The sequence below is a fragment of the Urocitellus parryii genome, chromosome 3, assembly GCF_045843805.1.
Source record: "Urocitellus parryii isolate mUroPar1 chromosome 3, mUroPar1.hap1, whole genome shotgun sequence".
In the NCBI taxonomy this organism is placed as follows: domain Eukaryota; kingdom Metazoa; phylum Chordata; class Mammalia; order Rodentia; family Sciuridae; genus Urocitellus; species Urocitellus parryii.
This window is the reverse complement of record NC_135533.1, coordinates 61,140,008-61,154,724: the sequence shown is the minus strand read 5'-3', so window position 1 is coordinate 61,154,724 and position 14,717 is coordinate 61,140,008. Positions and strand designations below refer to the sequence as shown.

The following is a 14,717-nucleotide window of genomic DNA, read 5'->3' as shown; positions in this document are numbered from 1 at the left end:
CCTGAGTTTTTATTGGGAAATGCATGTGTTCACAGAAGGACTTTACCTAGAATCAGCTTGACATATGGGGCACTGGGTATACATTTTTATTTTAAATACTTTTTTTTTTAAAAAAAAAGCTCTAAGAGTTCTCAAATCTATTTATAAATAAAGTAAAGTTGCTGCTGTCACTGTCTCAGAGATAGAAAATCTGTTAAGCAGTTTAAAAGAAGGGAGGACAGGAAAGTAAAAAGACAAGCTACAGAGAAAATATTTGCAAATTATATTTACAAATGGGATATCTTAATTTTTTCAATTTATATTTGCTTTCCCTTTGAAAACATGTAAGATGAATATTTTGTTACTAGATTCTGCTCTGACAACACTATTTTTTTTGTTCTTTGTTCTCAAACAAGAAATTCAGAAAGGAGAAGCTGGAAGTGGGATGCCGAAGATCTAAGGGCCCAGGAGAACATGGGGTGGCCTGCAGGTGAGCCGGCTGTCTTGGGTTGCAGGCATGACTGAAGCAAGAAAGTGGAAGGAGCTGCTTCCCCTGATCTACGAGCATCTGGTACAGTCAGGATATATACTTGAGGCTCAGTCAGTGAAAGGGCAGAGCAGCCAGTAAAGATTCCTGCCTCAGCCTTTTACTCTTTTGGACATCTATACACACTGGCAACAGAACTCAGAGCTTGGCCTGAAGCTTAAGGCAGAGAAATGTGCAGCCCTGCAAGGCAAGAAGACCAAACATCAGACAGTTGCAGCAGCTCAGAGAGCTCAGAAGAGGAGAAGGAGCAGAAGCCGAAACTGTCAAAGCCACCCCTAGACTCACATCTACCAATTTCTCAGCTGTGGGGAAGATTTGCCATTAAGCATGAAAGAGAAGGCCAAGTCAAAGCCCAAGAAATCTTCCAAGATAGTGAACTCTGTGCCACATCCTGGCCCATCAAAGTCAGTGGTCCATACACTCTCTGGGAATATACCCAAGAAGTCAACAGAGCCCTCAGCAAATACTATCATGATGTCAGAAACACAGGAGGAGGGAAGTGTCCCGGAACACAGATCCTCTACCAAGCCTGGGACCATGACAGTGGGCCCAGCTGACAGCTCCTGTGAGGATGGCCTTTAGCTCCAGTGAGGATTCTTCCAGCTCCAGTGAGGATACCTCCAGCTCCAGTTATGAGACAAACATGGATGTGAAAGCCTCACCAGCTGCCACCAAGGAGTCTTCAATGAAAGGGACAGCCCAAAGACCTGGGAAGTTGGAGGATATGACATCCCAAGTCAGAGGATATCCCATGACCACAACCTTGGAGGCCAAGAAGCCTCCAAGGAGTTGGAGAGCAGCAAGGAGCCATCTGTGAGTCATGAAGATTTCCCTGTAGTAACACCCAACCAGGATGGTACCTCCAAAACTGCCAGAGGCAAGGCCCTGACATCAAGACCCACTGAGAATGCAGAGGTGTCCTCAGACAGCAGTGGCAAAGAACGGCCATCAATCCAGGTGATTAAATCCTCTCTGATTTTTGTCAACCCTAATGGTCATAGTCCACCTGGCCCAGCTGCTACTCCTACACAGGCCTAAGGTGGGAACACCCTGAGGAAAGACAGGGTCTCTGATAGCACCATCCAACACTTCTCCTCTGAGAGCCAGGATGAGGACCTGATTCCTCCCACGCAGTCCTCCACTTCTGTAGGTCAAACCCCCTTGATGAAGAAGATTTTTGAAGGAAGTCATCAGCAGAGTCCAGTGAGGATGAATTGGTGGCCCCTTCCCAGAGGAAGACCCTCGCCAATTACCAGGCTTCCAAAGTGATTGCAAAGCCAGATTGCAGCCCCTTGTTTTCCTCTACTCTGGTGAACAAAGATGACACAGACAGCAGACTGGAGTCTCAGCCAGCAGGCACCATTACCTTTAAAACAGGTATAGGGGAAGCCACCTCAGGCGCCACATCTGTGGAGCCCACAAAGGGAGCCCAGAGCTCCATAGACTCAACACAGGCACTGCAGGGCAGCACCACCCAGTACTTCTTGGGGGTGACCGGCCCCTGAGTAAGGCCCAGATGCGGGATGCTTTGAGGAAGGTTGTGACAGAGGTGCTGGAGCAGGAAAGGAAGAAGACTACTGATGCTGCCAAGAACATCAGCAGGAAAAGCCGGAAGCGGAAGCTGTCGGGAGACCAGTTAGCTATCACAGCCCCCAAGAGCAATAAAAAGCAGCTGGTGGCCGGAGAAGGTGGGGAGAGCACTATTTCTTCGGAAAAGGCCTCCAGGTCTTCCAAAGGGAAATCAATGAGAGACAAAGCAAAGAAAAAGGGAAAGGGATATTTCACCTCCTAAGGGGCCAAGGAAAAGCCAGAAGGGGAGCTGGCAATGGTGAAATTTGAGGGTAGAGATCAAAATGACTCAAAAAGCAAAAAAGGGAAGAAGAAACCTGATAAAGATAAGGAATACAAGAACAAAAAGAAACAAAAAAAGAAGAAAGGAAAAAAAAAAGTCTCAACCAAAGATCTCGAATCACTTCTTCAGATGAAACAGAAGAAAAAGAAGACAGAAGAGCAGACTACGTGAGAGACTGGATACAAGACAGGGAGTTCCTAACGGAGTGCGGACCATCTCTAGTCCTCTGACTTCTGCATAAGTGGCTTGAGACTGAATGTTTAACTTCTCCCTCTGCAGAAGAATATGGCAAATGCAGTATCCCCATTCTGCCCAAGCCTGTGAGCCTGCCAGAACCCTAGGCTGAGGAGGAGGGGTCTTGGGAGTTTGCCCCACTAACCTCACTAACAGAGGGCACTTCATATAGATGTGTCCAATATATATTAAGTGACTTGTCTTTCCCTAAATATATCCAACATGTCCAAGGGCTGAGAATTCTCAACACTTTGCTCTGTAGAACCAGGGATGCAAAGTGTGTGCCCATCCCATGCACTTGGTCTCTGGCTGGCCCCAAGCCTATTCCTCTGGTTATGGCTTCTGTGTTTTGTTTTTTTCTCTTTTTGTAAGAACTCAAAAGACTCCAAGGAAAGGTGAAAAAAAAGAAAGAAATTCAAACTCCTAGATTATATAGAAATTTATGCAATATTTCCATCAATTTTTTTACCTAATATTTATATTGAATATCATAACCTATGAAGGTAAATCTTTAAAGACACAATGATTTTGAGATGGATCTTTGGAATCAGCTTGTGTGTATGAATGTTCAGGATGCTGGGGATTAAACCCAGGACCTCATCATGTGTGCTAGGCAACAGCTCTGCTACTGAGTGACATGCTCAGCCCATGGGATCAGATTTAAAATGATATCAACAATAAAGATGGTATGTCCCTGTAATAGTCTTCTTTTAATTTCTGTGACCAGAAAACTTTATTTTGGACTCATAGTTTCAGAGTTCCAGGCCATGGTAGACAGATTTCTTTACCCTGGGCCTGAGGAGAAGCAGAGCATTATGGCAGAAGAGTATGACAGAGGAAGGCAGCCCAGAAGATGCTATCCAAGAAGTAGAGAGAAAGGGAGGAGTTGGGCGAACAAGATGTAATCTCCAAGGCACACCACCGGTGATCCACCTCCTCCAACCATGTCCACCTGCCTATGATTAACACACAGTTAGTCAAAAATATTAGGATTAATCCACTGGCTTGTGTACAGCTCTTGTAATCTAATAATCTCTCCTCTGAACATTCCTGCATTGTATAACAGGAGCTTATTGTGAGAGACTGCATTTAATTTGGTAGTTGGATAAACTAAAACTTTTTTTCTATTTCTTCTTGGGATGTAATTGTGCTGTTTCTACAAAGTTCATGTCTCAAGTAGATCTGAGGGGAAAGATCATGTTGAAATCCTCATTACCTCCTTTAAGTTTTAAGATAATTTTATTCACATACAAGACAAGCCATACATAGGTTCTTAGCCCCATCAACTGTAAGTTAAACAAAAGTCCCAGGCAGAAACTTGGCTACAGGGAGTATATATCTCATTAAGACTCAAAGAATATGTATGAAACCTGCCATTCTATTAAGCTTTATAAAATTAAGGTTCAGAGTTCATACTGAGATTACATATTCATTGTTAGAGTCATTAGGAATTATAAAGTCATGGTGGGAAATGTAAATGTAACTGTAAGGGATGGAGATTTACTAAAAGATATTTTATAACATTTTATTTTATTTTTTATTACCACTTTAGAATCTGAATGATTTTTCTAAAGAGAAAAAAGCAAAACACTATTTAGTTTCATATTCATTGAGTCAGGTCATGATAGAAAACGTTTTGTAAGGCTAAAATTATTAATTATATATCCTGTATTTTTAACAACATCTGACACTTTTGTTTTCTATATTTTTGTTGTCCTACATAAAAATGGCAATTTTAAATAGATCAGAAAATATTTTTGAATCAGATATTATTTTCCTAAATAATAGACTCATAAGCAAATATATTGGGAAATATTTTTATAACAATTTCCAAATCTTCAAAATTATCTTAACCTTATAAATAATTTTTGAAAATTTATAGTTTTTCCTGGACTTCTTAAGCAGAGAATTTGTATAGACCTGTAAAGAATGAGCCCTTCCATTTTCTGCAGCCTTTATATATTAAATGACCTCAATTAAAAAATTGAAAGTGTTTCATAAAATATTTTGTATCTTTTAGAAGGCATTGTTGAGCTACTAAAATATTAAGAAACTAATTCATTTAAAGAGCATTTGCTCAAAATCGCATCTTGAATTTACTTTTTGCTGCCAAGACATAGAAGGAAAGAGAGAAAATTCAGGAAAAATGCTTTCTGCACTGGAGAATCTAGTATCAGATAGATCCACTTCAATAAGCTAGAAAACTAAAAAGGTGAAAGTTTTATGAATAAAGGATTTAGAAGGCTGGAGATGTAGCTCAGTGGTGGAACTCCTGCCCTTAGTCATTCATAACCATAGGCAGGTTTTCCAATGATATAGCTTTATTTGTGGGTTCTTTAAAAAATTGAAATTTATTAGCTGAAAGTACTTTGCAATTCATCATGCCCTCCAGAACCTAAAGTGAAGAAAATTCAGATCCTACCTGGAGAATCCTGTCTGCAAGCCAGGTTTCAAAGATTCTTCACAGAAAAAAAAAAAAAAATCCAAGGAATACGAAACTCCAATAAAACTCATGAACCAGAAAACCAACAAGGAACAAATTTTTAGATCCAACAGGGGAAAACTAGCTGTATCAAAATATAAGAGTATTTCAGATATTTGACTATCAAACTGTTATGGTTTGAAATATTCCCAGTAAGTTCAAGTGATTGACAATGCAGGAACATTCAGAAGTGAAATGAATGAACTATGGGAGATGTAATATAATCAGAGGATTCATTCATGATGAATTAGTTAAGGACTACTGATTGGGTGGAAACTGTAGGCAGGTGGGGCATGGGGGTCTGCCTTGGCCATTATATCTTGTTTCCCTGGTTCCTCCTTCCCTCTCCCTCTCTCTGCTTCCTGGCTGTCACAAAGTGAGCAGCATTTTTTCTCTTTCATGTCCTTCCACCAGGGTGTTCTGCCTCACCTTGGGCACAGGTTGATTGAACCCACCAACTATGGATGAAAACCCTGAAATTCAGAGTCAAAAAAAAAACAAAAAAACTTTTTCTCCTCTTAGTTGTCAGCAATTCTGGTTACAGTGATGAAAAGCTGATTAACATGAAAACTAAACATATATTTGAAAAAAAGAAAAAGACAACAAAGATATTAACAGGTAATATGACTTTCCTATATAGTAAGCACAGAAAAAACTAGATTAATTTTTATACTATTATTAATAAATATAAAGTCATTTAAAGAGAATTACTTTTCACATAGTTATGAAAGTAATATTTACAAATGGATTAAAAGACAATTAGAATAAAGTCTGACAAAGTTCTCTAAGATCTTTACAAAAAAATCAAGTGCTGAAATACACTGAAAGGATATAAATAATTGGAAAAACACAGTATGTTCATAGTTTGAAAGATGCCATATATTTATGATGTTAATTTTCCCTAAAATGATCTTAGATTTAATAGGACTATTTCGGAATTTGATAAATTAAAATTTCAGATTCTAAAACTTACATAGAATGACAAAGGACCAAGTATAATTAAGGTATTTATTTATTTATTTATTTATGATTTTTAATATTATTTTTTAGATATAGTTGGACACAATACCTTTATTTCACTTATTTATTTTTATGTGGTGCTGAGGATCAAATCCAAGGCCTTGTGCGTGCAAGGCAAGCACTCTACTGCTGAGCCACAACCCCAGCCCCTAACTAAGATATTTATGAAGAAGAAAAAGCTAGAAAGACTACATAAATTACCAAGAAGAAAACCTTGTTCATAAAATACAAGTTGCTATGGACACAGTATGATAAAATTAATTTTGAGTAAATAGTGATAGGATAATTGTTTTTCCATGAAATTGGGTTCTTTTCTCAACTCTCCTGCAAAAAATCAACTCTAGTTGAATTAACAGTTAAATGTGTAAGACAACAATATAAAACCTTGGAAAAATAGAGAATAACATTCTTATGAACATGAGATTGTGATTGTTCATATTATACATAATAAGAACAAATAATAAAAAAGATATTGATACACATAATAACATTTGAAGCTGTTATTAAAAGATACAAAAATATATGGAGCTGGGCGCAGTGGTGCATGCCTGTAATCCCAGTAACTCAGGAGGCTGAGGCAGGAGGATCGTGAATTCAAAGTTAGCCTTATCAACTTATTGAGGTCCTAAGCAACTCAGTGAGATCCTGTCTCTAATAAAAAATACAAAAAAAAAATGGGTGGGGATGTTACTCAGTAGTAGAGTGCCCCTGGGTTCAATACCTGGTAGCAAAAAAATAATATATATATATTTATATATGTGTATATATCTCTATATCTACACACAAAAAAATACAAATAATGTATGTATGTATATATAGAGAGAGAAAGAGAGAAAGAGTGAGCGAGAGAAAGATCATGTGCAAAAAATTGCAACTGATTAAGATCAGTAAATTATATAAATAACCCCCATAAATCAATAATAAAATCAAGTAATGTTCATTGTATGATATTTATTCATTCAACCTCCATTCCATTCCGTGCTTAGCATTTCTTCTTGTAATTTAGATCCTATCAAACAAAAACCTGCGTTTACCAGATTACCAAACAAAAACCTGCATTTACAAGATTACCATATAGCCAAGTTTCCTGGATGTTTATCTTCCTTCTACTTCTGCTCTCTCCACTTTGTCTTTCTCTCCCCACAGATTCACTAAGGTATAAATTACTACAATAAATACATTCATTTCAAACATACATTCTAACAAGTTATGGTATTGTTTGTAGCTTTTTATACATAACCAAGATATTTAATGAAACATTTACCTCAAACTATCTTTTGCGCCATTTTTTCAATCAATTCCTAATCGAACTGCCTGACCCAGGCAACATTTACCTTCTCTCTGTTGTAATAATGCTGCTTTTTAAAGATATCAAATGAATAAAATTGTATAAGATATCCTGTTTTGTGTATGAACTCTTTTACGTAGCATGCTTTTGAAATTGTATCAATAGCTGTGTCTTTTTATTGCTGAGCAGGATTTCCTTTGTTAGAATATATCACAACTTGTTCATCCATTCACTTCTTGATGGACATTTGGTTTGTATAATAATGTTGTACTATTAAAAATAAAACTTTTATGACTATTTGTTGCCGGGTTTCTGTTCTCATGACTAAAAGGCTCAGGGGTCACTCCAGTTAAACTGGGCTAACTGGGCTACACAAAATAACCACACAAGAGACACAAATACCTTTTTCTTTGGGTTTGCTGTGACGGCTCCTCTGACCTTAAGGGTCCGCAGAAAGAAAGAGAGTGAGAAGAGCATGCGCTGACCCCTTTTATTGAGAAGAAGCTATTCAAATGAAGCAAGGGTCAGGTTTCAGGGGACTGAGTCTATCTTTATAATGTCCACTGTCAGCAGGTTGACTGACACCTGGGTAGGCCACACCCAAGGCACAGTAAGAGAAGGGGACACACACAAGGCACTTCCATGGAAGATTTTATCCTAAACAGGTCAAGGGGTTATATTACAAAGAAACAGGTGAGCGTAGCTTCACCCATGGAGCTATAGCAAGACACACCCATGCACCTGACCCTCGAACCCAAGAAGGGTGGGGAAAGCTCTGCCACATTTCTGCAACTGAATGCCTCAACACCCAGCCAGGGAGTGTGACTCAGTCACTTGCAAGGTTGGTCTTCCACAATTTGTGAACCAATCTTCATCTAGATCTATAATTTTATTTTTCTTGGGAAATACCAGGAGTGGGATGTCTGGATCATATGGGAGGTATATGTTGAAATTTTTAAGAACTGTTAAACTATTTCTCAAAGTAGCTATACCATTTTTTTTCTTCCCACCAATAGTGTATTAGTGTTCCAGTTACTCCATAGCCTTGCCAACACCTGGCATTATCAATTTTTTTTTGGTACCAGGAGTTGAACCAATGGCACTTAACCACTGAGTCATATTCATAGCCTATTTTCTATTTTTATTTTTGACACAGGGTTTCATTAAATAGCATAAGGCTTTGCTAAGTTGCCAAGAGTGACTTGCACTTGAGATCCTCCTGCCTCAACCTTCCTAGCTGCTGGGATTATAGGCATGCACCACTACATCTGGCACCGGTCTTTTAAATTTTAGCCATTCTTTTTCACTCTTTAGGGGACTCACTAAAAAATGAATGCTAAATCTACAGCTAGAAGGACAACAGGGCTGCCAAAGGACACAAAAGTTCTGTTAGGAAGTATAAATTCAAGAGATCTGTTGTAGCTCTTGTTGATGATAGTTAACAATCTATTGTGTACTTGAAAATTACCAAGGCAGTAGATTTTAAGTGTTCTCACAACAAATGGTATGTGAGTTAATGCATGTGATAAATAGCTTAGTTTAGCCATTCCATAGTGTGTGTGTATATCTCAAAACATTTGTGTAACAAATGTGTATACTTTTCACTTGTCCAATAAAAACAAATAAGTAAATAAATAATAATTTTTAAAAGTCAGTAGGGCTTTTAAACAAATTGAGTTTGAGAAATTGGTAGAGAGATATGTAAAAAACAAGAAGAAAACACCCAAAACAACAATATTGACATATTTTACATCATAATCAAAGTGTAAAACTTGATACTGTCATATTTTGAGATGCAAATACTTTATGACCATGTCTAGACAAAGATATTTTAGATACAATATGTGAATCATGATCACTACAATAAAAATTGACAATAGCTCTATTTTAATCATAAATGCTTGTTGAATTTTGCCACTTAACTTTTTCCTTCCCAGTTCCTCCCATGTTTGTGTCATGTTTAATTCCTATAATAGCTCTCTTCTTTAAATACATATAGTAGCCCTGCTTCCATACCTGAGCTCTAATTGATTCTGCTTTCTGACCAATTTCTCTTCCAGGGTGCACTACTGCATTAGATCAGGGACACATGTAACTTATGGCATGATTCCCTAATACTATGTAGAGAAGATCAGTTATATTAGTAGTAATGCCTACTACATATGTATAGGCAATATGAATAATGTCATATTGCCTATAAATATGTAGTAGATCCTTGAATCTTTTTTTCAATCAGTCCCTAACCTAGTTGCCGGACCCATGTAATATTGTTATAATAGCATGTTCTTTTCTAGATTCCCTAAAGATAGAATTATATGCTCATAATATTTTTTTATGACTTCTTTCACACAGCCTGATGTTTTTGAATTTTACCCATGATTTCTGTTTATAACAGCATGAAAAAAGTTTAATATTTTCATTTCTCAAAAAGGCTGATAAAGATATTAATTATCAAGAACTAATAATTTTGAATATATGTTTAAAATGATATTTTAAATTATGAAACAATGACTTGCAAGAAGTTGACAAATCTGCCTTTATAGAGATATTTATTATTTATATACTCTCTCAATAATATAATAATTAAACAAAATCTAGTAAGGATATAGAAGTTTAAACAGTAAACATAGCCAACTCAACTTAGTTGACATTTATAATATACTTCATGTAAAAACAATAGAATAGCAAATTTGTTTAAAGTGTTTTGGAATATCTACCATGACAGATACTATTTTCGGTGGCCATAGAAAATTCAAGTAATTTAAGAAGATCCAAATCTAATAAAGCATGGTTTCTGACTGTGATCATATTAAAATAGACATAAGTACCAATGATACCTGGAAAATCTCCAAATACTTGGAATCTAAGTAACACACATAAATAACTCATATTTCAAAAAAGAAATATGTCAGTATATTGATCTATAATGACCTATGATTAGAAATAAATCAATCTGAATAGCCTTATATCTATTGAAAGAAATTTAATTTTGAGTTAAAAAAAATCCCTCATAAAGAAAACTTCATGCTCAGGGGCCTTCAATTTCATTCAACATAAGAAAGGATACCAATTCTAATTAAACTCTAGAAGAGAATCAAAGAGGAAGTCAGCTTCATATCCTGATACCCTCAGCCTAATTACCCTGATACTAAAACTAGAAAAGACATTGCAGGAAGGGAAAACAAATAAAAATAGATGCAAAACTTCTTAACAAAATTTTAGCAAAGAGATCATAACCATATATAAAAATAAATATATGTAATACATCCTTATAAAAATTATAGGAAATATAAACTAATATGCAGAACCATAAGTAGCTGGGTTTAGCCATTCCACAGTGTATACATGTATCAAAACATTTTGGCCAGTTGTTGGCAAAGGTTAAAGGGGAGTTGTGGGGACAGTGATTTACAAGGAAATTTTAGGTTGAAGAATATGATAATTGTATTTATTTGTTGAGGCTTTCATGGGTGCATACATATATCCAAACATAAAATTGCATGCTATAAAATGAGCAATTTATTGTACACAAATTATATATCAAAAATATAAAATAATAGAAATCGATTTTTCTAACTTTTTATATATGCATAAAATTAGATTTCTGAGATTTTTTTCAGTTCTAAAATTCTTTGAATCAACAATAAAGTTGCATATTGTAGTGACAGAGGAATCTGCTGCATTCAGTAAATTATCTCTTACTCTATTAATATGCACATTTTCAAACAGTTTAATTTTTAATGAATAAGAAAGCTGAAAATTTTTAATGATATTAGAGCTTATAATTCAGGGTAAAATTTGTGAATTTCAATTTATATTTACCTAAAACATATTTGTTATCTTTGTTCCTATTTAGTTTTGTCTGCACAGTTTCTTGGAAATTCCAGAAAAGGGCTGGTCTTTAGACAGTAATGGAAACACACCTGTAGAAGCACACTTATTTACATTAAGATAGATAAAATAATTTGAGAAAATACAGTATTTTAGAGATTAAGTCCAAAGCTCTGATTTTTTAGTTTAGGAAAGTGAGACCCAGGGAACTGATATATGCTGAAGGAAAGTAACTGTGGTAATGACAGCTTAGAAGTCCTGATCAATCTGTTCCATATGTAGAGTCATACTCTGTCTACCTCAAATAATGATACAACTTATTTCTTGGGTTTTAGGAAAAAAAATTCTCCTCTATCTTTCCCTAAATTTAGAATGAGATAATTTCATAGTTTGAAAAATATATTCCTGATAAAAAAAAATTGGTAAAACCAATTCAAACAACTATAAGGAAAAACTTATTTTCTACAAAACAGCAACAGAACCGATGCCTTCTCACAATAACTTGTCTACCTCAGAACACTAATTGTGAGCAACAAAGTAAAGACAATTAAGGTAGATCTATAAGGAATTTAGTCAGTAAGTAGTTAACTTGTCTTCCAGGTTTTTTTTTTTTTTTTTGGTCAGTGTTTTATTAACAGTCCTTCAAGAGGTATCATCAACTCTAACAATTTCTTCACAGTGTCTCCTCCAGGATTCATTGTCCAATACTATACGTACTCACATGAGATAAAAAGACATTTAGATTTTGATGGCTCTGAAAATTACCTTTCATTTTCAGCAGAAAAAAATCACTTAATGGAAGCCTTTTTCTTAAACCAACAAGCACCACAGAGTTAAGTGGACCCTAACAGATGGAGCAGATGGAGCCGGGACAGAAGCAATAATGGAAAGCAGGAGGGGAAAGCCAGAGAGTCCTGGAGGCAAGGAACACAGATGACTATTTTTGGTTTGGGGCTCTTTATTACATTTTTATCAAGTATAATTTACCTGTCTTATATTTAACCAGCTCAAGATTTCATCAAAAAGTAACATCATAATTTAGGAACTTGCCATCAGCTTGTCTGGAAGGTCTAATTGTTTTATAATCTAACAATAAAAGAGCCATACGCATGGGTGTTCATTCTATTAGGGGTTTTAAGACCAGATTTTAGGGATCCACATCAAGTAATACATTCCTCATTATTTGGCGTATTTTCCTGAAGCATGCCATCTGCTTCTCTTTTTATAGCCGTAGGTATTTTTTTGTCTGGAACACATTCCTTTATATACTGTCTCATCCTCTTAGCCATTCATTTGTTTCAAAACTTTAGAAAAATAGTTTTCATGTTGAAATAAAATAGACAAACTATTTTGCCTACAATTTATTCTCTTTGGAGAATACTAAGGATAAACAAGTGATTCTCAGGTAAATCCATAAGGAGAGGAATGTTCTAATGTTAAAAATGTACAAATTATTATGCTGAATTATTAGATAAAAATTGCAAAAACCATGTACAGAGTCTAGGGGATTTATGTTTTTGTTTATTTGGGGTTCTGCTTATTTTTACTTTATATTTTAGGTGGTGAAACCAAAAAATTGGAAAAATATGTTTTAGAAACACTGTCTAGTTTGCCCTTTGATGCTAAAAATCACTACTTTATTTAAAAAGCAAACGGTAAATTAGTATGACCAGAGAAGGCAAAGAATCAGAAATTTCATGTCTCCTTACAATGTTGGTAATGATGTTGTGAGTATAAGTCACAAATCTTTCATTTATTCTCAACAGATAATAGTCTTTTTCCCCCCCATTTTTGCTACATAGAAACATTTTGGTTCAATGGTTCACTACCTATAAATGACTTGGGAAGTTGAAAAATGCAAGATGAGGATGGCAAATAAACTTTTGACAACAATAACCAGTAGGGAGAATGGAAAAATGCTAAAATTGGAAGAGGGATTCACTCTCCCAATTCTGAAAAGGAAGACATTTTTTTTATCTGTAAAGAGTAGTCTAAGATTTGTCTAAAGACTAGCATGGCTTAAGAAGCTTAAGTACCATGCTACTACAAAAAACTCAATATCAGCCTGCTCCAGGCCAATTTCTACATGGATGTTTAGCTCTGTAATACTGCTTAGGTTACCAGATTATCCATTAGACTCACAATGCCACAAACAGAAGGAAGTGAAGGAATGATCAGAGACTAGGTAGATTTTGAAGCCTGCATGTATACAGAGCTGGTTGAGCCTTACAATAGTTGTCTGTACATTAAGAATGGTGGCTTCTGGGGAGCAGAATCAGGGCAGAGGAATACATACTGACAGTATGGGACACAAAAGGACCAAGTTTATTAGTTTAGGCAATATTGTAAAGTGCAGACAGCAAGGTATATAGAATTAGGAGGCTTGAGAGCTTGAATCCATATCTGACACCTACTAGTAGACACTGAGGAGCTTTGCAATCATGCAAATTTATACATAAATATTAGCTATTATTAGCTTTATTTAGAAGCTCTATATCTTATTTAATGCAATATATTTATTCTGGATTAAAATAATAGGTTATTGCTGACACAAAATTAATTTGTAAGTTAAAACTTTTTTTCTATTCCTAATCTGCTGTAATGATAAATCTTCATAGATCAATCAGGTTTGAATGTAATCTAACAAAAACTGGATAATAATTTTAGAATACCTTTATCATTTCAGTTCATAAATCAAAATGCAATTTATTCAATACCAGCATGGACTTGGTACCATTTAGAAGGAAGGAACAATTCTATTTCCACATTTTATTTCAGTTGGAAAACAATTAGCACAGGTAAACATACATCTTTACATGCAGACGAGACGCTTGTTTAGAGCCTCAACTATTAAGCATGTCATTTTTAGACATTTATCTCCTAGTATAGCCTCTGAAAAATAAAAGAAGATTATACAAGCTTTTAATTTTGTTCATTCAGTTCACTAATTATGGCTAATTTGCTCTCTTGACTACTGTTATTTCCTGGAAACAAAAATAGATATTTCCCTGTATCAATTTAGAGGACAAAGAAAAGCTTAGTTGACAACTCAAATTCTTCCAAAATTTTCCTCATAAGCATACTTTAGATATTTTAAAATTAAATTCTTCCTGGCCAAGTCACACAATGATGTTATTAAATACAAAAATGAGATTACACTAAGTGCTATAATGATGTCTCAGGAAGGACAAGAGTCATATCGTGCCCAGTTTATTACATTAATTCAAGAGTACTTTACCTACATGGAAGCTTATTGGCTTTTAACATATGTTCTGATTCAGCTGTAACACTACACTGAGGAAGTCAGAGGACTCCCAATGAATGTTTTTCAAGAGCCTAAATATCAAAGCTGTATCTACCATAAATGAGTAAAAATTATTCATTTTATTGCCAAGAATGATTTTACTTATTAGGTAAATATCGAGTACATACTTTTTGCCAGCACTTTCTAAGAGCTGAGAACTTGGTATCAGAGTTATCAGGA

The 14,717-nt window shown here is 35.5% G+C and overlaps 1 pseudogene; it reads left to right on the top strand.

Annotated features, from left to right (window-relative positions):
* The first annotated feature begins 496 nt into the window (after window positions 1–496).
* Window positions 497–2,549, top strand: LOC113180145 (uncharacterized; annotated as a pseudogene).
* Window positions 2,550–14,717: the final 12,168 nt, after the last annotated feature.